Below are 27509 nucleotides of genomic sequence, written 5' to 3'. Positions count from 1 at the left end.
CTCATGATCCTTTGTATTTCTGCAGTGTCAGTTGTTACTTATCCCTTTCCGATTCAAATTCTATTGATTTGAGTCTTCTCCCTTTTTTGCTTGATTAGTCTGGCTAGTGGTTTATCAATTTTGTTTATTTTCTCACGGAATTAGCTTTTAGTTTTATTGATCTTTGCTATTGTTTCCTTCATTTCTTTTTCATTTATTTCTGATCTGATCTTTATGTTTTCTTTCCTTCTGCTAACTTTGGGGATCTCTTGTTGTTCTTCTTCTAATTGCTTTAGGAGTAAGGTTAGGTTGTTTATTTGAGATGGTTCTTGTTTCTTAATGTAGGATTGTATTGCTATAAACTTCCATCTTAGAACTGCTTTTGCTGCATCCCATCGGTTTTGGGTTATCATATTTTCATTGTCGTTTGTTTCTAGGTAATTTTTGATTTCCTCTTTGATTTCTTCAGTGATCTCTTGGTTTTAGTGGTGTATTGTTTAGCCTCCATGTGTTTGTATTTTTTACAGATTTTTTCCTGTAATTGACATCTAGTCTCATAGTGCTGTGCTTTGAAATAGATACTTGATATGATTTCAATTTTCTTAAATTTACCAAGGCTTGATTTGTGACCTAAGATATAATCTATCCTCGAGAATGTCCCATGAGCACTTGAGAATAAAGTGTATTCTGTTGCTTTTGGATGGAATGTCCTATAAAGATCAATAAAGTCCATCTTGTTTATTGCGTCATTTAAAGCTTGTGTTTCCTTATTAATTTTCATTTTGGATGATCCGTCCATTGGTGAAAGTGGGGTGTTAATGTCCCCTACTATTATTGAGTTGCTGTTGATTTCCCCTTTTAAGGCTGTTAGCATTTGCCTTATGTATTGAGGTGCTCCTATATTGGGTACATAAATATTTACAATTGTTATATTTTCTTCTTGGATTGATCCCTTCATCATTATCTAGGGTCTTTCTTTGTCTCTGGTAATAGTCTTTATTTTAAAGTCTATTTTGTCTGATATGAGAATTGCTACTCCAGCTTTCTTCTGATTTCCATTTACATGGAATATCTTTTTCCATCCCCTCACTTTCAGTCTGTTTGTGTCCCTAGGTTTGAAGTGGGTCTCTTTTAGACAGCATATATACAGTTCTTGTTTTTGTATCCCTTCAGCCAGTGTATGTCTTTTGGTTGGAGCATTTAATCCATTTACAATTAAGGTAGTTGTCGATATGTATGTTCATATTGCCATTTTCTTAATTGTTTGTGTTTGTTATTGTAGGTCTTTTCCTTCTCTTATGTTTCCTGCATAGAGAATTTCCTTTAGCATTTGTTGTAAAGCTGGTTTGGTGGTGCTTAATTCTCTTAGCTTTGGCTTGACTGTACAGGCTTGAATTTCTCTGTCGAATCTGAATGAGATCCTTGCTGGGTAGAGTAATCTTGGTTGTACGTTTTTCCCTTTCATCACTGTAAATATGTCCTGCCACTCCCTTCTGGCTAGCAGAGTTTCTGCTGAAAGATCAGCTTTTAACCTAATGGAGTTTCTCTTGTATGTTATTTGTTGTTTTTCCCTTGCTGCTTTTAATATTTTTTCTTTGTATTTAATTTTTGATAGTTTGATTAATATATGTCCTGGCGGGGCTTCCCTGGTGGCACAGTGGTTGAGAGTCCGCCTGCTGATGCAGGGGACATGGGTTCGTGCCCCGGTCCTGGAAGATCCCACATGCCGTGGAGCAGCTGGGCCCGTGAGCCATGGCCACTGAGCCTGTGCATCCGGAGCCTGTGCTATGCAACAGGAGAGGCCACAACAGTGAGGGGCCCACATACCTAAAAAAAAAAAAAAAAAAATAGTCCTGGCATGTTTCTCTTTGGATTTATCCTGTACAGGAATCTCTGTGCTTCCTGGACTTGGTATTTTCTTTCTCATATTAGGGAAGTTTTCAACTATAATGTCTTCAAATATTTTCTCAGTCCCTTTCTTTTTCTCTTCCTCTTCTGGGACCCCTATAATTCGAATGTTGGTATGTTTAATGTGGTCCCAGAGGTCTCTGAGACTGTCCTCACATCTTTTCATTCTTTTTTCTTTATTCTGCTCTGTGGTAGTTATTTGCACTGTTTTATCTTCTAGGTCGCTTATCTGTTCTTCTGCCTCAGTTATTCTGCTATTGATTCCTTCTAGAAAATTTTTAATTTCATTTATTGTGTTGTTCATCATTGTTTGTTTCCCTTTAGTTCTTCTAGGTCCTTGTTAAACATTTCTTATATTTTCACCATTCTCCATTTCTCTATTCTCTTTCCAAGATTTTGGATCACTTTTACTATCATTACTCTGAATTCTTTTTCAGGTAGACTGCCTATTTCCTCTTCATTTGTTTGGTCTGGTGGGTTTTTATCTTGCTCCTTCAACTGTGCTGTGTGTTTCTCTATCTTCTCATTTTGCTTAACTTACTGTGTTTTGGGTCTCCTTTTCACAGGCTTCAGGTTCATAGTTCGCATTGTTTTTGGTGTCTGCCCCCAGTGGCTCTGGTTGGTTCAGTGGGTTGTGTAGGCTTCCTGGTGAAGGGGACTAGTGCCTGTATTGTGGAGGATGAGGCTGGATCTTGTCTCTGGTGGGCAGGACCACATCTGCTGCTCTGTTTGGGGGTTTCTGTGACCTTATTATGATTTTAGGCAGACTCTGTGCTAATGGATGGGGTTGTGTTCCTTTCTTGCTAGTTGTTTGGCATAGGGTGTCCAGCACTCTAGCTTGCTGTTTGTTGAGTGGAGCTGGGTCTTAGCATTGAGATGGAGATCTCTGTGAGAGCTTTTGCCATTTGATATTACATGGAGCTGGGAGGTCTCTGGTGGACCAATGTCCTGAAGTCAGCTCTCCCACCTCAGAGGCACAGGCGTGACACCCAGCCAGAGCATCAAGACCCTTTCAGTCATATGGAGTAAACTCCAAGTCTACAGTTGCTCCCAAAGTCCACTGCCTCAATTTTGGGATGATTCATTTTCTATTCAGTTATTCCACAGATGCAGGGTACATCAAGTTGATTGTGGAGAGTTAATCCTCTGCTGCGAGGCTGCTGGGAGAAATTTCCCTTTCTCTTCTTTGTTCACACAGCTCCTGGGGTTCAGCTTTGGATTGACCCCGCCTCTGCATGTAGGTCACCTGAGGGCATCTCTTCCTGCCCAGACAGGATGGGGTTAAAGGAGCAGCTGATTAGGGGGCTCTGGTTCACTCAGGCCAGGGCGAGGGAGGGGTGCCGAATGTGGGTGAGCCTGTGGCAGGTGAGGCCGGAGTGACGTTGCAACAGCGTGAGGCATGCCATGTGTTCTCCCAGGGAAGTTGTCCCTGGATCACAGGACCCTGGCTCCCGTGAGGGGAGGTGTGGATAGTGACCTGTGCTTGCACACAGACTTCTTGGTGGCTGCCACCACAGCCTTAGCGTTTCATGTCTGTCTCTGGTGTCCGCGCTGATAGCCGCAGCTCACACCCATCTCTGGAGCTCGTTTAGGTGGTACTCTGAATCCCTTCTCTTCATACACCCCAAAACTATGGTCTCTTGCCTCTTAGGCAGTTCCAGACTTTTTCTTGGACTCCCTCCCAGGTAGCTGTGGTGCACTAGCCCCCTTCGGGCTGTGTTCACGCAGCCATCCCCAGTAGTCTCCCTGGGATCTGACCTCCGAAGCCAGAGCCTCAGCTCCCAGCCCCCGCCCACCCCACCAGGTGAGCAGATAAGCCTCTCAGGCTGGTGAGTCCTGGTCAGCACCAATCTTCTATGCGGGAATCTCTCCACTTTGCCCTCTACACCCTTGTTGCTGCTCTCTCCTCTGTGGCTCCAAAACTTCTCCCCCAACACCCAATCTCCACCAGTGAAGGGGTTTCCTAGTGCGTGGAAATCTTTCCTCCTCCACAGCTCCCTCCCAGAGGTGCAGGTCCTGTCCCTATTCTTTTGTCTCTGTTTTTCTTTTTTCTTTTGCCCTACCTGGGTACGTGGGGAGTTTCTTGCCTTTTGGGAAGTCTGAGGTCTTCTGCCAGCATTCAGTAGGTGTTCTGTAGGAGTTGTTCCGCATGTAGATGTATTTCTGATGTATTTGTGGGGAGGAAGGTGATCTCCACATCTTACTCCTCCACCATCTTGAAAGTCTGTCCCAAGTTTACATCTTATAAATCAAGGTCTGAATTTCCTATGGGTCTGCACTTTTGCCTGTTTTTATTATTGTTTTTTAAGCATTGCATTTTATATCCTTACATACCTAGTAAATTTCTTGAAAGGCATCTTGTCAGAAAAAAATATAGTTTAATATGAGTTTCTAGATGATATTCTTTTCCTACAGAGAGGATAAAATTTTACCTCTATCAGGCAACTATAGTAGAGGCAGGTCATGGTACAATTATGGATTGATCTCTTTTAGAACTGGCCTTTGTGAAGGATGAACTAACTCCAGATTTTGTTTACTACTTGTAGATAGCACTTCAGGTGTCCTCAAAGAGTCAGGATGGGGTGAGGCATGCAGGGTACAGGATTTAACAAGTGAGTTCATCCTAAAACTTTGTACCATACACACCTAATTTTCTTCACTCTAGTCCTGGTCCTGGTACCATCTGAAAATCTGTGGTATTAACGACGCATCTGTTCCTTGGGAGGTTCTGAATTCTATATTTTGCTTCACAGCCTCCATAAGACTGCCTGAACTCTGCTTAGCTCCTCAGCTTCTTTGCTTTGACTTATAAGCTAGCAAAAACCTCAAGAAAAAATGTAAAGCCTTAATATCAAGCTCATCTATTTGCACTTATTCCTGGATTTTTTTAGCCCCTAAATCACCACTTTCTCTGTAGGTTTCCCATGTTTTCAACAAGATTGTAAAAAATTTAATCTACCTTTTCCCATTATTCTCTGCAGGACAGTTGGTCTGAAACAAGCTAGTCCTTCAGGGTCAAAAATAAAAATCCCTTTTGTTTCTCCATGTGGGTAATAATGAAAGGTTGAGAGACAGTTACATATTTTTCTCAAGTTATAAATACTATTTGTGGATGTTTTAAATAATCCACATGGATCTTCCTTGTCTTCTGTCCATTATCTAAATGTTGGTGTTCATCAGGATTTCTTATTGAGAGATAATATCCATGTAGTGCATGCAATGCTGCTCATATTCTGAAGAATCCCAAGATTCTAGAAATAGAATTATATATCTATTCCAGAACATTCATCTGGGCTTCAACCCCAGACTTCAAACACTTTACTGAGCACCTCTCTCTGGATATCCTCTGTGCACCTAGAAATTATTATGCCCAATAATGAAGTCATCACCTTCCTTTTCACCTCCTTACCACTCTCAACTTACTTTCCTGCTTGTATTTCCTTTCTAATTAATGATGGCTGCTTTTCCCAGGATCCTGTCTTAAACTACAAACTTTATAAAGTTATCCTCTATTCTTTTATCTTAAAACTCACATGATTCATGAAGTCCTCTATATGCAGGAGTATATATATATGTATGTATATATATATATATAATGTTTATTAGCATGTTTAATGTATTTAGTATATATATAGTATAAAATATTTAAATATGCTCCTGTCATCTCCCACTTACACACTGAGATTGCCATAAATTAGGATTTAGGTTTTCTCACCTAGACTTTCCCAACATCCTGCTAATTCAGGAATGGCAAATGGTTAGGTTATGCCTGCTGCCACTTTCTCTTCTTTTCCTTCTTACACTAATGACAAACATTACTTCTTTATTACTGGAGACTTTCCTGCTGAGTCCAGATGCAGTTCTGAAGTCCTTCTCAAAGCAGCATTCCATAGAGACACTAGTAGACTTGAGAAGCAAGTGAAATCCCATTTGTCCTCTCCTCTCTATCCTTCTCCACCAGATGGTATGTAGATAGTATAGATTATGCCACCAGAGATATATCACTGCAGGAAATCTGATTATGTCACTTCCATGTTTAAAAATCTATGAGTCTTATCTTGCTTAAAGAACAAGTAACAGCTCACTGGTTGAGTGTGTAAGGCCTTTTATAATCCAATTCTAATAGAAAAGTTCAGACTTGTCATTACTGACACAAGTCCTCTAATCGCTCATGGCAACACATCCCATTTATGCAATCTGAAGGTCTTTTATGTTTCTTTTGTTCATGCCATTACTTCCTCCTAAAATTCCCTTCCCCATTCACCACAAGCCTGTTTAACTCCTACAGACTCTTAATCTTTCTTAAACTTCTCCGAGCAGAATTAGTTGATCCTTCCTCTGGATCTCCAGAACACATTTTTAACCTTTAGTAGAGAATATAGCATTTTTCATGATTATGTTTTTAATTATTGACACATATGGCTAGAATATTATTCCAAGTAACAACTGTGTCCTATTCAATGCAAAATGCCTAGCAGGTTCTTAGTTAAGATATATTAAAATAATACATTCAGCGGGCAACCCTCTTTCCCCTTTGTGAACAGTGACAACAATGTTTGCTTATTTCTCTTTACTCATTTACTCAACAAGTACGTTTTTGAATATCTACTATGTGTTAGTCATAAGCAACATCCATGACAGAAATCTGCAGTTTCAGCCAAAGCATCACATTGCATCTAAAGCAACAGAAACCAAGTGAGAAAAACTTTAAGTAGGTTTTGTGCAAACATTTCAATTTGTCGTGCTCCCTTCTATGGATAAAGGAACTATAAAGGTAGTATTTAGAACTCAGAGAGTATGGCACAATTCTTGGCTCACTTTGATAAATATTGATCTTGTGTAAATTACTCAGGAGAGGCAGTTGATGGTTCTGAGCAGCACACACACACACACATAACCTCCACTCCCTTTTATGCAAAGACATAAATCATTTATGAATAGAGCCCCACATGCTCTATGAATAAGTCCCTTGGATTCAAAGATGACTGATACTCAAGGATTTTTCTCATTTGAGTGCAGACATAAATTTAAGCAAGCAGTTAGACTACAAGAAATTACATACGCCCGTTTGTTCACTGTAAGGTGAGAGATGCATAATACGTTTCCAAGGGTAAACATCGCATCCTTCCAAGTAAACACCATTAAATGCAACTGCACGTTGTGCCTTTAATAAAACTGAAGGCAAGGGAGTAGCTCTTTGGAAACATCACATGCCATGATCATTCAATTTTAAGTTTCAGTTGCTGGTGGAAAGTGGAGTGTTAGTGTGTGTATGTTTGTGGAATTGTGCAGAATTCTTTTTCTTTGACTACAGTTGAATCAAGCTTTTGGTTTCATCTGGAAATTGTGAATAGCACAATGAGGGGTCTGTGTGTGGTGAGGAGTCATTAAGAAAATAGTTGGCTGGTGGGAAGCAGCAGCATAGCACACGGAGATCAGCCCAGTGCTTTGCAATGACCTAGAGGGATGGGATAGGGAGGACAGAAGGGAGGCTCAAGAGGGAGGGGATATAGGGAGACGTGTATGCATATGGCTGATTCGCTTTGTTGTGCAACAGAAACTAACACGGTATTGTGAAGCAATTATACTCCAATAAAGATTAAAAAAAAAAAAGGCAGCAAACTTTGGTTCTCAGGGAGTCTAGTGGTAAGATTACTAATGAGAATGTTTAATCTCTAGGGAGTTCATCACTGAAAGGACAGGGGGAGGATAAAAAGAGACTGACAAATAGCTTGTGGTCACTTAGAAGGAGCTGGAATTTGTCATTCGAGCTCACACAAAGGGTCAAAATGCTGAAACTTCTTGGGAGAAATAAAGGATTGTGATTTAGGCTTCTCGGTACATTTGTTTATGTGACATTCCCCACCTTGAATGTTTTTTGTATTCCCACTTCCAACTTTTTGCATTCTGTGTATTTTTGTCAGTTTTGTTCACAATTTAAAAGGCTTATAACCCATGACACAAGAAATCCTAGTTTTAGGAATTGATGGACAGAAAATCTTTAATGAAAGCTAGGGGATATATATATACACTAGAGAATTATTGCAGAAATATTTGTAGAAGAGAAAACAAGAAGCCACTTAAATGCCTACAACAGGAGATTGGTTCAACAAATTACAGATCATTCCTACAAAGAAATGAAATGCAGCAGTTAAAAGTACAGCAGGTAAGTATAAATATACCAGATGGAAGTTTGTCCAAGTGGTATTGAAGTTAAAAAGAAAGAGGCTGCAGAACAGTACTTATAGTGTGATTCCTTTTAAAACAAATAAAACAAAACCACCATATCATGTCTATATACACAGGTATGGTTTATGATGGTTATATTTTAGGAATGTAATTAAAGCAACAGTAAGGTGAACTTTGACTTTTGCATTAAATATGTCTGTATTAGTTGAATTTATTATAACACATAAGGGTTATGTTTTCATAATTGAAAATAATTATTTTAAAAAAAGCTGATTCATCTTTCAGATTCAAGCTCAAATGTCACCTTATCTAGGAGTGAATTCTCCCATTTATGAAATGAAGTAAAATTCTGTAACACTTGCTTCATATTGTTGCAACGTTATGTAGGGAGCACTTAATTGGCTATCAGAAGACTAGAGTTTAAATCCATTTCTGCCACTTTCTACCTGTAGAGTCATCTTGGGAAGTTATATAACTTCTAAGCCTAAATTTTCCTTCCTGTAAAAAGAGAAAAACACTAACTCCACAGATTCCTTGGCAATTGTAAAGAAGAGGCACAAATATACCAGTTATTTGTGTGCTTATCTTGTGTATCCTATAACATTTCAATCCCCATGAGAGCAGGGACTCCTACATTCATTAATTCATTCAGTAGATACAGGAGCAACTACTATATGTCAGGCACTGTACTAAGTTTTAGGGCTACAACAATAAACAAGAAAGATGGCATATTCTTCCATATGAATCTTACAGGTAAGTGAAGAGAACACACAATAATCAGACAATTGCCAAACAGTGTAGTAAGCGTTATAATAGGAGAATCAGGAGACTCCTGTAGGAAGTGATATTTTCAGCTGAGACTCAGAGGACGAATAAGCTTTAGCAGACAAAAAAGGTAGAGAGGATTTGAAGAGTGTGTGAAGTACAGGGAAATTACTGAATGACAGTGTAGAGCATTGAGCATATTAAATACGTTCAGCATGGCTGGAACTTAAAGGGTGAGGAGTGACGGGTGAAATATGAGGTTTTGCACTTCCCTGACATGCTTCCTCATCCTTCCTGAGTGTTGCTGATTCTCCCCAATAATTAGTGGAAGATCACAATATTATAGGGTAGAATTTCAATGTCTTCCAAGCAACTGGACGCAGCAGCCACTGGGGGATTAAAGCGTCTGAAAGTCTGAAAGCCAGCATCATCTTAACACTTATGTAGAGACCCAGCAGCATCCAGGATACATGAATCCACTCAAACTTCTTCAGTCAGGACAGAAGGGGTGTTCTAAGCCAGGTAATCTGGGATATGGAAGTGAAAGAGATGAAGAGAAGAATTTTTGTTTGTTTGGAGTGGGGGACACGTCAGGAATGATAGATATATCAACTCAGCCATATCCTTGGTGCAATTACAGGCAAAGAGTCAGAGAAAGGGGCATAAGCATCCAAATCCCAGTTGCTTAAAAAAATCAAGAAGCTTCTCACCGTACAGAAAGCTCTGGCATTAAGATTAATACTTGGAATATTTTTTTTTAAAGTCTACTGCATTTGAGTAGCATAATACAACATCTAAGAATCATAGCATTTTAGTGCTCAAATACACTTTTTAAGGCACCTAGCTATCTCTCTCATTTCTTAGAGGATGAACCCTGATGCCCAAGGATAATGAACTCTAGTCATTTATCCATAGAGGCTTCCATGAATTATCTCTAACAAGTGCCTACTGGCTGTTCCCAGTCCTGTACACTGGGAATAGAAAGATAGAAGAGTGCTTTCCTCTGGCTGCATCATGCTTACCATCTAGTAGTAAATGATGTAAGATATTTTGAGATATGACATGATACAGAGGAAATATCATGAGTAAAACCTGGAGGAAGGGATTCAGGGAGATGTTACTGGAGCATTGAACTTGCTCTGAAGAAGTGCAAGGCTTCTGCAGTTTCGTAAAGAAAAGATAACACTGTAGACAGAGGAATTAGGACATACAGACAATAGCATAAACATGCTAAATCAAGACAACCATTGGCAATAAAGCAATTTCAGACCCCTTGGTCTGGATATGAATGGCATTTCCTTAACATCAATCCCATACCTGAACAAAAAGAAATTTGAGGGTGATGGATGAATTCACTTCTTCTGACACCATTATTTGCTAGACAAAAACATCTAATAATATGTTATGGATGTGAGTTTCTAAGAATTTTATTCTTCAAAAGTTAAAGAAAGAAAAAAAAGATGAATGGGTATTAATCACTTAATTCAGATTTTTAGGGAAGGAAATAATGGTTATGTGCAAGGTGGCTAAGTGAAAAAGTAGTGGAAGAGGGGCAGATGCATTTTAAATATACTAACTGATTATGTACCTAATTTTATTTACTTTTCACAACAACTTAGGGTGTGAATATTATTATCCCATTTAAGGGATGAGGAAAATCGAGGCTCAGAGACATTAAGTGACTTGTCAGGAGGCACAGAGCCAGCAGGTGCTGGGCTCCGAATTTGAGTCCTAGTCCACCTTCACTGTGCGTGTTCTTTCTATTACGTTACTGTTTCTCCCAGGAACCCTGTGCAATCAAGGCTGTGATATCTGGAAGTTCATAAAAGCAAGTAAAGCTATCTATAGCTATATTTCTATAAAAGAAATACAGATTGTGAAGGATAGGCAAAATTTATCCCAAACTTTATTATCAAATATACAGAAAAGTAGAAAGAAATGTACAGTGAACATCCATCTATCCACCACCTAGATTCTACAGTTAACATTGCACTGTTTTTCCTTTGTCAAGATTGGTACTTTAAAAAGAAATAAACTTCTGAGTATATAAAAACTAGCAATTATAATATTAAGTCTACAAACAATTATACAACTGTGAATATTGTACCATAAGTTCCATGAAGTCAAGAACCACGTTTGTTTCTCTCTGTGTAGCCAATGCCCAGTGTGACTCCTGGCACAGAGTTGGCCCTTGATAAATCTTTATTGAATGAACGGATGACACAATCCCAGTGAGTAAAAATGGGATTCAGCTGAAGAAGATAATATAGTATGCTCTCTGAAAAGTTAATAAGAGAGGAAAACATGTTCCATAGATGGAAGGAAACAATTCTCCTGGGATCAATATATCAGAGGATAGTCAATCTAGTAAAGATAAGAATAAACTGAAGCTACTCTTTCTGAATAGCCTGACACACTTCAAGAGGGTGTGGAGAACTTAAAATGAACATGGTAAAACTCAGTACAGACTAATGTGAAGTCTTTCATATTAGTTAGTGATCAATTACACAAGTAGAGGAGGGGCAGCTGTTGCTTGGCAGAGTTAATGTATTTAAACTGTGGAAGAGGAATGGAAAGGAAATGGATCATGAGGAGCCAGTAGTATAAATATGTGGTTAAAAAGATAAACCAGACTTACCAGTACAGAAAAAATATATACATTACAAGAAGTAATAGTCCCATTGTACTCTGAGTATTCCTCTCACACTGGGATACACCTAGTGCTATTGAATGAATCTTACGTGTCTACTGGAATAGAGAAAGGAGTTTATGGTGATTAAAAAGTCAGAAAATTATTGGAGATTTGAATTGTTAGAGGAACATGATATTTTTAGACTAAGGAGGAGAGAATAAGGGAGAATGTGATAATGATCTCCAAATATTTGAAGGGCTGAAAGAAAGGAAGTAGAGATACTGGTTTCAAAATGACAGCTAAGCTGACTACATATACATATACATATGTATACATACTAATATAAATAAGTCATATTTCATATTTTAAATATGTAAAATATATGAACCTAAACACATACATAAGAATTAAAGCATAAGGATTTCCACATAAGAATTGTTATACTTTGTGGCCCAGAAACAGACAGCAAACAGATGAGATAAACTTGAGAGAAAGCTAGAGGTCAGGACTCCTGTGGAAGAACCCAGTTGTAAAGACGGGAAACAGTACAGATGATCCACGCTCAGAGGTTGTCTATCTCTGGCATCTCTCATGAGAGTAGGAAAGTAGTCGGGCCAATTAACCACCGTAGACCACACACACACATACACCAGGGGTAGAGGAATCTGCCTTGAGATCAGAAGAGTGACTGTGGGAGCTTCAGGCAGTTCCTAGGTCAGGTGATGCAGGAAACGGTCCCTGGAGGCCTGGCTAATGGCACCATGGGCCCGCCCACTCCCACTGGAAACCGGGGGACAGTGAACCTCAGCAGTAGCTCTCACACCTCCTCTAAGGAAGCATAAAGTTGAATTGGAATCTCAACGGCAAAGGTGAACACCAAATGAGGAAACATCAAACATGCAAGAAAAGTCTACAGTGTAAAAAAGACAATAAATTCAACAAGCAGAACTTACACCCAAAGAAATAGAGTTAATGGAATGATTAGAACTGGGCTGGTGGAAACAGAATAGTTATGTTATTTATTAATTCTGAAAGCAAAGCTAAGGCCAATAGAGGAAAGTACCAGGAAGTTAGACTTCAGCAGAGTGTGAAATAAGAACCTTTCAAATAATTATGATCACCCTACGCTGGACTTCAGTCAAGCATGTACAAGCTCTGGCCTTGAAAAAATATTGACATTTTAATTAAATACTCAGTTAAAGGTATAGAAAGGTGCATTATCAAAACAGAGTAATTTAATAACAATAACAAGAAAAAAAATAATTAGCCGAGACTAAATTAATTGACCCAGATACCAGGGAACAGGGATAAATAACCTATGTCACTGGACCTGGTATAAAGTAGCCCTACAATAAGTATTTTTCAAATAAACCTGAGCACTACCAGTGCAAATATACAATCATTTTTTCCAGCAGCAAAATGACATACATGGTGTTCCGTGAATATTCACTCTAGTAGGGAAGCCAGCTAATAAATATATATATAATATAAATGTAAGTGGTGAAAATTTCCAGAATGAAAAATTCAGATGGGTAAGGGGAGAGAGGATAATGTGTGATCAGTTTTGTGGGATTGGTTGGTTTTGAAGGTGAGTTAGAAGACATCTGAGCAGAGACCTGAGTGAAGTGAGGTAGAGGATTAGTCAACTATCACTCCTATACCAAACGTACCAACACTTATTATCTCTGGGTTTCAGTGTGTCTGGGCCCTAGGTGTGGCTGAGTTGGTCCCGGTGTCTGGCTCAGCGTCTCTCATGAGGCTGCAGTCAAGGTGACCTCTGGGACTGCAGTCCTCGCAAAGCCAGAAAGGACAGGGAAGGATCCTCTGCAGTCTTACTGAAGAGGTTGTTGGCAGGACTCAGTTCCTCCCAACCTGTTGGATGGAGGGTCTCAGCTCATAACTGGCTACTGGTCAAGTGACCACCCTCTGTTCTTTGTCACATCAGTCTCTGCAGAGAGCAGCTCACAAATGGCAACTCGCTTCATCAGAGCAAGTGAGAAGAGCCACAGAGAGAGAGAGTAAGAAGGACATCAGAGTCCTTCATAACCTAATCTCTGGATGACATCCCATTGCTTTTGCTCTTCTTTACAGCAGGTCTATTCTTGTCTGTTCTTTAGAAGCAAGTCACTAGGTCCAGCTCACACACAAGGGAGGGGATCACACAGACATGAATCCCAAGAGGTAGGTCCCTGGGAGTCCAGTCAGAAAGCTGCCCACCACAGGAGGCCACTGTCCACAGATCTGGGGGAAGAGCACTGCAGATGTTGGGAACAGCAAATGCAAAGACCAGGGCTTGTTTGAGGGACAGAGAAAAGGCTGGAGAGGAATAAGAAGAGGAGGAGGTGGAGCTTATAAAGTAGGGAGGGGTCAGATCCTAGATCATATGGCACTTTTCAGGTCTCAGAAGTTTGGATTTGATGAGTGTGAAGAAAATTTCTTGGAGAGATTTGAGTCAAGGAGGTTGAATTAACCTTTCACTTATGAGATCACAGTGACAGCAAATGGTACATGCATTCTACTTGTTTATTTGTTTGTTATGATTTACTCTTAATGACCTTTCTAAAGGGAAGCTGCCAATTCCATACCTATATTCCCTATATTAAAAAATTATGTTATTGAGCTTCCCTGGTGGCGCAGTGGTTGAGAGTCCGCCTGCCAATGCAGGGGACACGGGTTCGTGCCCCAGTCCAGGAAGATCCCACATGCCGCGGAGCGGCTGGGACCGTGAGCCATGGCCGCTGAGCCTGCGCGTCCGGAGCCTGTGCTCCATAACGGGAGAGGCCACAACAGTGAGAGGCCCACATACCGCAAAAAAAAAAAAAAATTTATTTTATTGGTTCTTAACACCCTGAATCTGACTAGCCAGTGATCTATAGGGAGATGATTTGAAATCAGATTTTTTAGGATTTGATCTCCCCTATGTTTTTGGGGAAGAAGAATTAGTTGACTTATTATTAATAATTATTAGTATTTCATTGCTGTTCTTTGCAATCAGTTGAGCTTGTCCCACATCAACCTCAGGCAGTCAGGAAAACAAGAGGCTGGGATGAGAAGCAACATGGTGAACGTGTGATCCTGACTGTGCATGGGGAGCCATGGGGGAGGGTCTCCTAGTGCCCATGGATCATCAGGGAGTGCAGGGTCTAATTCCTCCCAGATAATAAACACACTTAATTGTTAATTCCCTCTCCCTAGTTATCCGGGTCAGTTAATCCCAGCACAGAGCTGCCAGCTGAGCTCTTCCCTGGCCAAACTGCTCTGCTTTGAAATTCTCCCGCAGGCTACCTCACCCAGTGATGTCAGAGGGGGTGAGTGCCCGCCAGCACTCCCCTCTCATGAGATGCTGTGTGTGCTGTCTTTGCTCAGGAAACATCTGGTTGATCTGCTAGTCCTCCAGTGGGTTGCTGGGTGTTTCATAAGTTAGTGGAGCAGAATAGGATGGGAAGACATGGAGCTTCAGCGATTATTCAACCCCGCCAGCAAGTTACAAACTAAAATGAGATGTGAGGAAACGGACTCCCTGGCAGGCCCTCTCCAGGGACCTGGCACCTTGGCTTCACAGTCACATTTCCTCACTTGTGATAGAAAATGAACGCTGTTTACAAGAGCTTGAAGTGGCTGGAAGGGGACAGGAGCCAAGCAGTGTAGTGGAAGGAGAGCTCCTAGTTGGACACTTTCAGCAATCCAGCAATTATTCAACACCATCCTGAAATAAGGCTCCTAATGAAGAGTATTATTGACTGTCCCTGGGAAAATGAAACTCCACATTCATTGGTAAACAGAATCCACGACCACTTAGAAACAGACCCAGCCCTTCCTAAGCTGTTTGACATAGAACAAAAGTTTCTGTGTGCCTTTCACTGAGCTCTAAGTACCCTTTTCGTCCTGCTTGGTTTCCATTGACTTTTTTCTCAGTTTATGAACCACTAGAGAGGAATCAGGTGAAATAGGTAAGAGAAAATGGGTTTGGGGTGCTACCCTCACCCCCACCAACCTCCATATCTGTCCCTGGGGGAATCAGGTTTTCTTAACTTCCAGGTTCTTGGCCTGCAAATGAAAAGCACTTCTCTTCTTATCCTGTTTGCCCCCTGCCTCTCTCCCCTCCAGCAGCTACATCAATAATACCTTCCTACTGTGTGGACTTCTAGACAGTCTGTATAAGTCCTCCAAAGGTGTTCAAACAGAATGGAGAAGCAAAAAACATTTTTTTAAATTTTTAACCAGTAAGATTAAGCAAAAATATAACTGAAAGACAAAACAATTCTAGCTGTTAAAAATTCTAAAAATTCATTTGTCCAAAAGCTCACTCTTTTGTTAAGAAATAGGTGGAACACAAGATAAAGCATACATTTTTATATCCATCTTTTTGGCATCGGTTCAAATTGAGATCCTGGAGCTTTAGGATTGCTGCTCCACCACTGATTCATTCATTCCTTTAGCAGAGAGTTTGAATATTGTGTGTTAACTATATTGAGTGTATAGCTGGGAAAAGACAAAGTTCCATGTCCTCTGGGAGTCTTTGTACGTATAGAAGTGTGAGGATGAATCAATCTAATGTGTGTGAAGTGCTCAGACTGTGCCTGGCATTTAGAAAGTGGTCAATAAATCTTTGCTATTATTAGCTATTACCTCCCTTGTGCTTTGACTCAAGCTATTCCGTTTACCTCCCCAAGTTTCAAAGGAAATCCTCCACCCGTTTTGTCAAATTTCTGTCCAAATTCAACATTTAGCACAAGGAATTGGCTCACACGATTATGTAGCCTGAGAAGTCCCAAAAAGATTTTGGAAACTATTTTTTTTTTTTTTTTTTGCAGTACACTTGCCTCTCACTGTTGTGGCCTCCCCCGTTGCGAAGCACAGGCTCTGGACACGCAGGCTCAGTGGCCATGGCTCACGGGCCCAGCCACTCTGCGGCATGTGGGATCTTCCCGGACCGGGGCACGAACCCGTGTCCCCTGCATCGGCAGGTGGACTCTCAACCACTGCGCCACCAGGGAAGCCCTGGAAACTATTTTTAAGTAGACATAGCACTGAACATAACTGTTGTTGAAAACTTTATTTATATACTTTTATCTTATTTACATCTATGTAATTTCCTTCTTCATAACAATTATGTTTAGATCACTCATGAAAATTTCAAGAGCTATTAAACAGCTAACCATCAGCTTGTTATCTTTCTTGCTGACTGTAATAAAAAAAATTCTGTAATAGGAGTAACATGAACTTATTTGACTTTTAGCAAACACAGGATAAAAGTATTTAATGTTGAAAACTCTAAAGATATGCCTGTTTTAATTAAACTGACTAAACTAAAACTAGCTTTTCTTTTTTTGATAAGCGGGCACAAACCTTTACTGTGAATCTTGTTTTTCTTTTAGTGCTAGAGCACAATGCAGCACACCATGGCTTACACAAAGTCACACTCCTTTACATGTGTTTTCCAAAATGATCCTCCATTGAAAGGAGAATCGTAGGAATGCAGAAAACCTTGGAGTTGTCTTTGACCCAACACTCGTGAGACCTTAGATGCAATGGCTGCATTGAATGACATAGGATATCAGAGACTGGTGGTAGAGCTGCTTGTCAAAAATGAAGACATTTTATTTTAAATTTTTAGTTTGAAGGTGTCGACTGAAAAACAATGCACAATGTGAGAGTTGTGAGTTAAGTTTTCTTTGGGGCAAAATGAGGACTATAGCCCAGGAGAAGCCTCTCAGATATCCCTGAGGAACTGCTCTAAAGAGGTGGAGGGAGGTCAGTATATACGTGATTTTAGTGAAGAGGGATACATGCAATCAAGTACACATTTCTGGCAGAGGGTTGCTGCCGGTCACAAGAAGGTTGCTGCTAGTCATGAGGAGCAGATGTCTCCGTTAATGATTTTAGTGATTTTCTAGATACTTTCTAGATATAGGAAGAAGCAAGAAATCAGGTTCATAAAATCTTCTCCTGAAAATATCTAACTATCTGAAGACCTGTTCTGCCAGATCCTTCCAGAGCACGGAGTACCTCATTCCTGATCTCCACCATGAACTCTTTTCAGGGTGTGTCAAAAGTCAGTGACTGCATTGGCTAGTGATATCATACTTGTAGTGACAGATGGCAAGTGACCATTTTTAGTTGGCAGTGCCCTCTCATGGTCATAAATTCGACCATGGTTTGGGAGGCATTTCATCATCATTTTGTCCCAGGCAAAGATCTCACTGATAGGCCACTCAGTGTGCTATTACTGGACTAGGCCCTATTAACTATAGCCAAAAGTCTCTGGACCACTGATTTACTAGTCTGTTATGGTCCAGGAAATTATTCCCTCTTGATGCTTCTATCCATATCTAAAGTTACACTATTCCCATCATTGATCTTGTATAGAACTATATATCTGGTCAACAGCCTTAAGTCACCTTCTTATTATTTTATCAGAGGCTCAGTCACATATTTGGTAAGGAAAGAAACAACAATCTTATAAAATAGGTAGAATACAAGTAATATGGCTAGTAGTATTTGTACGGTTATAAGTAAGAATTTAAGCCAAGAACTTCCATTAGGTTCCACACAGTATACCCCTAGGTCATTTGACTTAATCTGTTCTGTACCAATCCTTACCTTTAAAGGAAATGATATACTGGCATTGTTCATAAGGCACCCAGACACATTTCCTTGTATTATTTAGCCTGGCTATCCTTAGTATGGTTGAATTGTTCCCAACATAAGGGGGGTCTTTTATATTTATGGCAATGGTCAGAGCAGCTATGATTGATTGGCCAAGTGAGGGAGTCCCATCCAGTAATATCAATAGTGGCCCAAACAGAACTATAACTTCTTTCTTCTAGAATAATTTCCTAAGGGCCATCCAATTAGAGCCTTGGAGTGGAGAAATCCACCAAGGTAACCAGAAGTACTGGATATAGGTAATTGACCATAAACTCAACAATTCAATTAATTTTAACTCTGCTTAAGATTGTGAAATACGTTTAGTTCATAAGCAAGTGTAAGCAATTATCAAAGTAACTGGTATACAGGCCGGGTTTGGCATCTTGGATCAGCTGTCTACTTTGGATGTCTTCTTCTTACCATCGTGGTCTGGTAGTTTCTCCTGTTTGAGCATTGTTTTAAGGTGATTTTGAGGTCAGCAGTGCTCTGTATAGGCCAGTCCATTTCAGGGGCCCTTTTTAAGTGGAAATATTAATCCAAGAGTCAATTCCCTTCAGGTTCACTGTGCATGAGCTAGTGAAGAGGACCTGATAAGGGTCCTACCATCTCGGTTGGAGACAGTCTTTAAATGATGTCTTCTCCAGTATGCATAATCCCCTGGTTGCAGGTCATGGGGCATATGATCTTCATCCAAAGATGGATTAATGAGAAAAACTTCAGTAACAAACTAGAGTGTCCTTTTAATGATTCAGCTAAAATTTACAAGAATATAATAATAAGGAGATATTTGGGAAGTGGCTCTTAGTAAATATAGACCTCAATTAACAAAACTTGAATTTACTCTCCATAGAAACATGATCTTTTTCTCTCTAAAATTACCCTCATTTCTACCAAATATAGCCAAATTAAGACTAATTTGTTTGCTAAATAATTCTGGCTTCAAAAATCTTGGCCTGATGATTTACAGAAGTGTAGTTAATCATACAGGCTCATTTGAAATTGGCTTTGCTGGAACCTATTATTTGGCACCTCGGATTGAATTTTTAAAAGGCCTCTCAAGGCCAGGAAAGCCATGGCAAAGGCTTGTCAATGATTTCACCTGAGTTATCTACATATTTGGGTGAATTCCTCCCTTTTCAAGGTCCCCAAAATACTCTGAGATTTCTGCACCTGCTAGGAGATGGCTTTCCTAATTTACCTGATTTTTTAAGTTGCTGGCAACCGAAGAGTTTCCAGTCTCTGGAGGAATCAAGTAAAGAGAAAAGATAAATGTTTCAATTCTGCTTACAAACATATAATTTACCAAGTTGCTGTAACTCATAATTAGCTTGAAGGGAAGGGTTTCCTTATATCTGGAAAACACAGATTAAAAGCTAGTAATATTTTAGACAGAAACCATAAAAATTATAAACATATTCACCAGTTCACACAGTCCTATATAACTAATCCTTTTCATTAACCGTTTTATGATGCCATCAGGTTTACCATTAGAATTCTTAATTTCTTACCCAGTTCAGCAGTATGATCTAAAAGTTTTCAGAAACCTGTGCTTGTCAAAATGTCCTTGCTAAAGAGCTTCTCGAAGAGGAAGCATTTTTGCAAAACATCAGAGTAAAACAATAACTGTCTATGAATGATGAAAGACCACAGAAGGCATGGTTAAAGACCTGCTTACAGAGACTTCCCTGTTGGCGCAGTGGTTAAGACTCTGTGCTCCCAATGCAGGGGGCCTGGGTTCAATCCCTGGCCAGGGAACTAGATCCCACATGCATGCCGCACCTAAGACTTCACATGCCACGTATAAGGAGCCAGCAAGCCGCAACTAAAGGAGCCCTTGAGCTGCAACTAAAGGAGCCTGCCTGCCGCAACTAAGACCTGGTGCAACCAAAAAGAAAAAAAAAATACCTGCTTACAATGCAATTGACAAAGAAACTTGATTACTGCTGCGACATGCAATATTTTAAAATAATGACTAAAATTATGACTGATAACATTTTACCAGGACATACCCGCTTTTTAGGAATTCCATATAATTTCTAGAATATTAATTATTAATAAATTAATAACATTGACTCATACAGTATAACCTAAGAAGATTTATTACTCATTTGACAATGCTTCCCATGTAATTTAACATACCAAATAAACCTAATTAGTTTATAGCTCTCTTTGGGATGCTTCAAGGGTCCTTTGAAGCCTCCCCAAGTTGGCTAGAGGTCAAAGGAACTACATTAAAATTTGATTTGGGAAATTTGTTATCAAAAATATCAAAAAGTTTCAAAACACGTGGTCAAATAGGATCATAGGGCACTGTGAATCAATAGTTATTCACTTAACCAAAGTGATAACAAAAGATTTCAAAGGCAAAAACAGAAAGTTATAATAGATTACTCATTAAAGGTAAAATAAACTTTACAATCTGTTATCAAAAGCAGATCAATATGTTACGAAAACTGACCTCTTAAAAGAGAAAAAAAAAAAACAAATTCTGGTTTTGTACCAGCTTACTTTTTAAAATTTACTCAGTTAAATTTATTCTAAACTTAGCCAACCCTGACCAGGCACAAAACTCTTTTCTCAGGGTTCCTTTTCCATAAACTTTCCATAACTTTCTGTATCCATATTAGTATTCATATTAGTTTGTTCTTTTTTCCATCCAGAAACAACTATCTCTGAGACAAAATTACTTTCTTTTCCTTAACAAAATGCAATTCCATTCCTCATACCTTCTTGTACTGAAAACACACATCCTACTTTGCTACTGTATACTGAAATTTTTCCCGTATTATTTCGAGTAGCTTTAATTACATGTTTAAATTCAAATACTCAACTCTTAAAAACCTTAATTTCTAGTGAAAACTAAGAAGCAAGCAATTATGAACTTTTACATTAGCATTCTGTAGATTGGCAAACATAAATAACAGTAATAATTTCTAAAAACGTGCTTTCTTATAGAAAATATCTCAGTGTGGAACCAAACATATTTATTGATAGTCCTAAATCCCTTTAGTTTCTTTGTAAAAGGAAGCCAATATTCAGTAATTAATGTTTCAGTATCTTGTTTTATTTGCGAATGACCTAACTATTCAATAAACTTTCATCTTTTAACTTAATTTAGCACAAATCTAAACTTCAAGTTACCAGAATCTGGAGAGATTTTTTAAATTTTTTATTGAAATGTAGCTGATTTATAATGTGCTAGTTTCAGGTGTACAGCAAAGTGATTCAGTTATATATGTCTATATATAATACGTACAGATATGTATATGTATAAAATATACACACACATATATATATACATATTATATATATATATATATATATATATATGTTCTTTTTTTACCTTCTCTTCCATTATAGGTTATTACAAGGTATTCAGTATAGTTCCCTGTGCTATATAGTAGGTCCTTGTGGTCGGAGAGATTATTTTTAAATAGATATTCTTAAAATATAATTATTCCTAAGGAGTTCACCCAAAAGCTCTTATCTCATTCACACTTAACTTATTTATAGAAACATAAAAATGTCATCATACTGAGTTATTTTTCTTGCTGAAATATTTGCAACAGATATAATAAGATCTTATTTGACTTCTATTAAACCTGTTTATACCAGAAGTATTAGTATACCAAATATTATCCTAGATCTCTTGAATGTGGAAAAACTTATGGATTAGTCTATATTTCTGACAGTATACTTGATTTATATAATGCTTGTTCATCTTTAAGCCAATTAACTAGAGCCTTTAAAATAATTTTGGAAATACCATTCAGAGGTACAAAAAAAATTACTATCTATAGCAAACATGTACAGATACACAAAAACATAAAGAGGCAAACAGAGATCTTCTAGCTTTCATTTAAAAATTTTAGCCATGAAACAGATATGATAATATGAAACTCACTAGTTTATAAAAGAACAGTTGGGTCCATTGTGTTTCTGGCAGATGGAATAAATTAAGTCTACCTGCTCAGATAGCTTTTTACTAATATTTGTAAAAGAGACTTTTAAGATTTTTCATAGTTCTAATTTTAAAAATAGTCTTTTCTCTTTTTTTTTCTCCTTCTGATAAGAATACCCTTGCTTCCTAGAGAAGACTATGTAGAATATTTATATCTCAAAGGCACAAAGAAAGAATGGAAGCTGCACCAAAGACTTTTGTTCCTTAAGTCCAGAAGGTTTACAGCATCTGCAAACCGTCTGAGATCAAAAGGGTACATTTGGGCATTGGTAGAAAGGAAAAGAGGGCTTTGAATTAGTTCTATATCTTCACTTTTGTTCTTACAAAGGCTTGATTTGTAAGACAAGTACAGTTGTCTTTAATTCCTCAAAGAATTGGGTAGCAACCTGAATGATACAGAGGCCGTCCCACCCATCCAACTATACTATCCTCAATTTCCTTCTTTACATCTTCAACTAAGATGGAAGATCTTCAACTAAGATGGAAATCAAAAGATCCTATGTTCTAGATTTAGAGCTGTGTGTCTGTGGAGTGTTTTAGTAAATCCTTCCACAAAGCCTTCAGAATATTTCTTTCCCTCTGGCTACATAGTTTCATTTTAGCTTAGAGGAGAAAGCCTAAAAAAAGGTCCCATCGGGCTTCCCTGGTGGCGCAGTGGTTAAGAGTCCGCCTGCTGATGCCGGAGACGCGGGTTCGTGCCCCGGTCCGGGAGGATCCCACATGCCGCGGAGTGGCTGGGCCCGTGGGCCGTGGCCGCTGGGCCTGCGCGTCCGGAGCCTGTGCTCTGCGGCAGCAGAGGCCACAGCAGTGAGAGGCCCGCGTACCGCAAAAAAAAAAAAAAGGTCCCATCAGGCTCTGAATCTCAACTTCCAATTTGGCCAATTTACTATCATAGAGCTACTAAAAAAAAAAAAAAAAAAAATTCCTTTTGAATATCTTATCAGGTTTCAGCTGGACAAACAGTACATATTCCTAGCAGTACTGAACAACCCCATGAGGACAAGAGGCATTCCCAAAGAGTGCAAAAAATATTATCCTCTCAAGATCCAGAGACACTCCCAAAGATAACCAAAAGAAAGAAAGCCTCAAACAATTCCCATGAAAGCAGACAACAGGGGTAGGACCCTGGCCGCACATGCAGTGCAACCCACATTTCTTCCCAGCCAAAATTTTTGGAGACCCCAACTTGGCTGTTGCCAAGTTCTCAGGACAAAAGGTAGACAAACAAGAAGGCAATGGCTGTCCTTGGGAAAGAAGGGATCTACAACCAATGTGTACTCAAAAGCAAATTCGCAATTTAAAGATCTAATTCTTATAAATGTTTTCTGCCTTCCAATCTGAATTTGGGAAGGAAGGGAGAAAGTGGAATTTTACCTTCCTCTGTTAATCAGGCACCACAGATGGAGACAGAGATGACAGAGCTGACTTTGGTAAGAAGTCTTACCTTTGATGGCTTCTGCCAGTTCTCCTAGGATCCTGTTTGCAGTGAGTAGGGTGTCCCAGCTGGTCCCATCCTGGTCACCAAAAATTTTAGAGGAGGAAAAATCATTTTCCCTCTATGCTTTATGATGAATATCTGGCTGAGACCCCTTTTTTTCTATGATAAAGATGATAAGATTATCTAGGTTAAAAGTTCTCCACTGTGGCCACTGTGATTCAAGATTATCTTTGGTAAGGTGAGCCTATTTGTCCAGCCCTAAAACAATATTTTATTCACCTGTGGTCTCAAGCGGACTCAGAACAACTTACGTCAGACCCAGTCCGACTCTAGACTCAGTCCGGTTTCTAAGCTGGACCCAGTCAAATTGCAGACCAAGTCTGGTTTCTAAGTCAGACCCAATCTGATTTTGGTGAGTTTCTGGACTCAGTCAAGAAAAAAAATGCTCTAATAAAATCTGGAAACTCAAGGAAAAGCTGCAGAGCTACCATCTGAGAGAGACTTACTCACCACCTCCAGAGGCACCAGGAAAGCAGAGTTCAAGGGCTCAGCAGGTAACCAAGTCTGGTTGCTTTTGCTTCTTGAGGCTTTTGGGGGGTCTCCTTAAGTTCCCTCTTCTCACACCAGAGCTGTTAAAAGATAAACTGAGGCATATTGAAATTTTTAAGAGCTTGTTTAAACAAAAATCAATTCGATTGGACAGCATCCCTCCTAGGAGACAGAAAGGAGCTCGAAGGGAATGTACAAAATGAGAGAATTTTGTAGGCAGAAGGAAGCAGAAACAAGGAAGTTATATTAGGTAAAAAGAAGGTTGGTTATTGCAACATTACTTTCGTTTAGGGGAGGACAGGGGTCTATCAGGCAGATTAACTAGTGCTGATCAGGCAATTCCTGATAGCCTGGTTTGAGATTCCATTTCCGGGAGAGCCAAAACTGTAATTAAGTCTTGGTTTGGGACGTGGGGCTTAGCATTAGTGACTCCACTTGGGGCCTGTTGTCCTGTTTTTAAGAGCAGTTAGCCATAGACTCTGAAAATATTACATATTTTCCTTACATAAGGTGGAGATCTCATTTTCATAAACTGTGCACATATTCCATGTCCTCTGTAGTCTGCTAAGTATCCAAGAGAAGAATTTGTTCACCTTTATGAACTCCACTGCCTAGCAGTGAGCCTGGCACATCATGTAGAGAACCTGCAAAGCCACTCACATAACATGCTGCCTAGTTGTTGTTCCATTATCATACCGTATGAAATGGAGCACATATTATATGTGTCCAAGCAGACACACACAAAAATACATATAAATAGATGAGCAATATAATTTTTCTGAAGTCCTTTCATTATGCTGGTTCTAAACTCTGAGAACCTGAACAAATAAAGTGTTTCTATATTCTCAAGAAAAAAAAATATATTCTTCCTTTTAGTTGGGAAGCAGTATAGTAAAATAAACTTTGGGGAAGGCAGACCTGCTTACATTTTGTATGCCTTTTCTTTTTCTCTGACATTTCTGGCTCCTGTAGTGGCTCTGTTCTGATGGGCTGCATGGTGCAGTCACACAGGAGGGCATGTTGACAACAGTGTGGGCAAGGAAAGAAGGGGGCTGTGTCCATGGGTGTTCCCTGCACCTCTTTTATTCCCCTTAAACTTCAGAGGCTGATGCTCAACCTTAGAAACTAGGTTTGGGTGTGGGCTACTCAGTGTGCAGCCTGACAGTGGGGATGATTCAGAGCCACGAGGCATACAGCACCTTGGAGAGCACCCCCATGATGGTGCTGGAGGGATACTGGAGATGGTGAAGAACCATGGGAGAATAAGCAGTTGTTAGGAATGAGTATGTCTTATCTGGTCACTGCTCAGCCTAAAATCCTTCATAGCTTACTGCTGCTCTGGGTATAAAGTCCAAAATCCTTGCCATACCTCTCAGGATCTCCCATGACCTGATGGCCTCCTTCTTCAGCCACATGTAAGAGGCCTTCTTCCACTTTCATTGCTCAGACCTACTGGCCTCTGGTAGTTCCTCCAACATGACTGGCTTTTCTGCTTGAGGGACTTTATAGAAATGGTTCCTTCCATGTGGAATAGTTTTCTTCTCCAACCTCCATCCAGTCAACTCCAACATGTTCTCCCCTGACCCCTCAAAGTTGGTTAGTGCCCCCAGGTTTAGATTCTAGCCCCCTCTACTTGCCCTTTCTCACAACTCATCACCTTTTCAACAGCTTGTCCATTGTGTCTTCTTCACTGGATAAGCTCCATGAGAGCAAACACCAAGTCTGTCTCACTCATCCCAGGAACTGCCATGCCTGTCCCCTTGCCAGATGGACACCAGACCATTAAGAAATATCTGTGAAGTGAACACACATCTTAAAACTTTTAAAGATAATTCTCTGAGCCGACTGGGTGGTGCTACCAGAAACATGAGAACCAAATGGGTTCTGCCTGCTTTCTCTCTCTTTCAAACCCAGCTGGGAAGCAGGACAATTGAAGGGCAGGCAGTAGAGGTGGGGATTCTGGGTGAGGAATCTCAGCCAGGGAGCCAGGCCAGGACCCTCCCTGTGAAACAGGAACATTTTCAAGGACGTGACACTCTGCTGGAATCCCTCAGTTCCAAGGTGGCCATTAACTCTGAACTGTTATGCAGCGTGAATAATTTGCCTGTGGAAAAAAATTTAGCACTAACAGTAGTGTTACTTTCGTCATGAGAATCCTGAAATCCTGACTAATCTCAGCTGGACTCAGTCCAGACTGTGCCATTTTCATAACATTAAGGTATAACCCATAGCCACACCAGCAAAGCCACCCCTTAACAAACAAAGGACCTGAGTGCCTTCAAGGAAAAAACAATGAGATCCTCAGGAATCAGGAACCCCTCAAATGATGACTTGGGGAAACAATTTGGCTAGAACTAAATTATTAAATGTTAAAGTCGTATTTAATGTAATCAAATTAAACTTCTATATCTGGATAAGTTTTGCCTTCTGGGTGTGTGTCACTTGGTCAGTCTTCCCCAAATCATTAAATTCACTCATTTAGTTATCATTTGAGGGCCAGAAATCAAAGTGAAAGAAGGGTTTCTATCCAAAAAGATCTTATTGTCTATTCAGAGAGACAGACATGAGAAAATAAGTGAAACAAAGAGCTAGAGGAATGACAATACACTTATAACTTTCAAATTCCAAATGATACTTTCAGCCCCTGCACAGAGACAGACCTTGAAGAATCCAGTGCAGCTTCCAGAGCACCAGTTCTACATATTTTGGGCCCCTTGCATTTAATATTGGCTCAGGGGTTCTCAGTTTCCCATGTAACCTATATCAATGCTGTATAGGACTGTCTTCTCTGAATAAGCAAGCATGAATGCCAAAGGGTCTTAACCCTACTAATTATAGCAAGCTTAGTGACTTTTCTTAAACTGCCTTACCTAGAAACTCAGTATTCTTAGTATACTCAGTGTTCTTACCAGATTATCAAACACTGTAAAAGATACAGTTTGCCTGACACCATTTCATGCAGGTTCTCTGCTCAAAGACTATAATCCTAGTGTTTGTCTTTCAATTACTTTATACATAAAATGTCAACTTGACCTCTATTACATGAGACATTTAGATTTACCTTACCAAAAATTAAATTCCAGCTACATTACTAATAGTGATATTTTAATGACACAGTTATGAATTGCTAATTTGCATAATTCTATCCATATGACCACGGTGACTGGGGCAGGGATTGACACATGGTTTAGAGGAAATCATGGGATGGTTCAGGATCTACTGGAAAGAAATGCTGTCTTTTTTTGACTCAGCAGGAACCTGAGAAGATGCAGGCCTACTATTTGCTATTAGCAGCAATCCTGCCACCAAACACGGCCCCAAATCAAAGAAACCTTAAAGAAGAACAGAGCTGATTCCTAATGCCAGTTTGAGCACCCGTATCAACCCCTACGTGAGACCACTCTACACCTGGCCTTGCATGTAAGTGAGCCTAAAAT

General features: G+C 39.6%; 1 protein-coding gene across 2 annotated transcripts in view; it reads right to left on the bottom strand.

The window, feature by feature from the left end:
• Nucleotides 1–27482, bottom strand: part of LOC137212386 (phosphatidylcholine transfer protein-like) — an 86509-nt gene extending 59027 nt beyond the window's left edge. For both annotated transcript variants that reach the window (XM_067715728.1, XM_067715726.1), the window contains exon 1: nt 23530–27482. The gene's annotated coding sequence lies outside the window, so the exon portion shown is untranslated. The remainder of the gene's footprint in view (nt 1–23529) is intronic.
• Nucleotides 27483–27509: the final 27 nt, after the last annotated feature.

The sequence above is a fragment of the Pseudorca crassidens genome, chromosome 19 (genome assembly GCF_039906515.1).
Source record: "Pseudorca crassidens isolate mPseCra1 chromosome 19, mPseCra1.hap1, whole genome shotgun sequence".
In the NCBI taxonomy this organism is placed as follows: domain Eukaryota; kingdom Metazoa; phylum Chordata; class Mammalia; order Artiodactyla; family Delphinidae; genus Pseudorca; species Pseudorca crassidens.
Note: the sequence above shows the minus strand (reverse complement) of the source record. Positions and strands in the feature narration are given on the sequence as shown.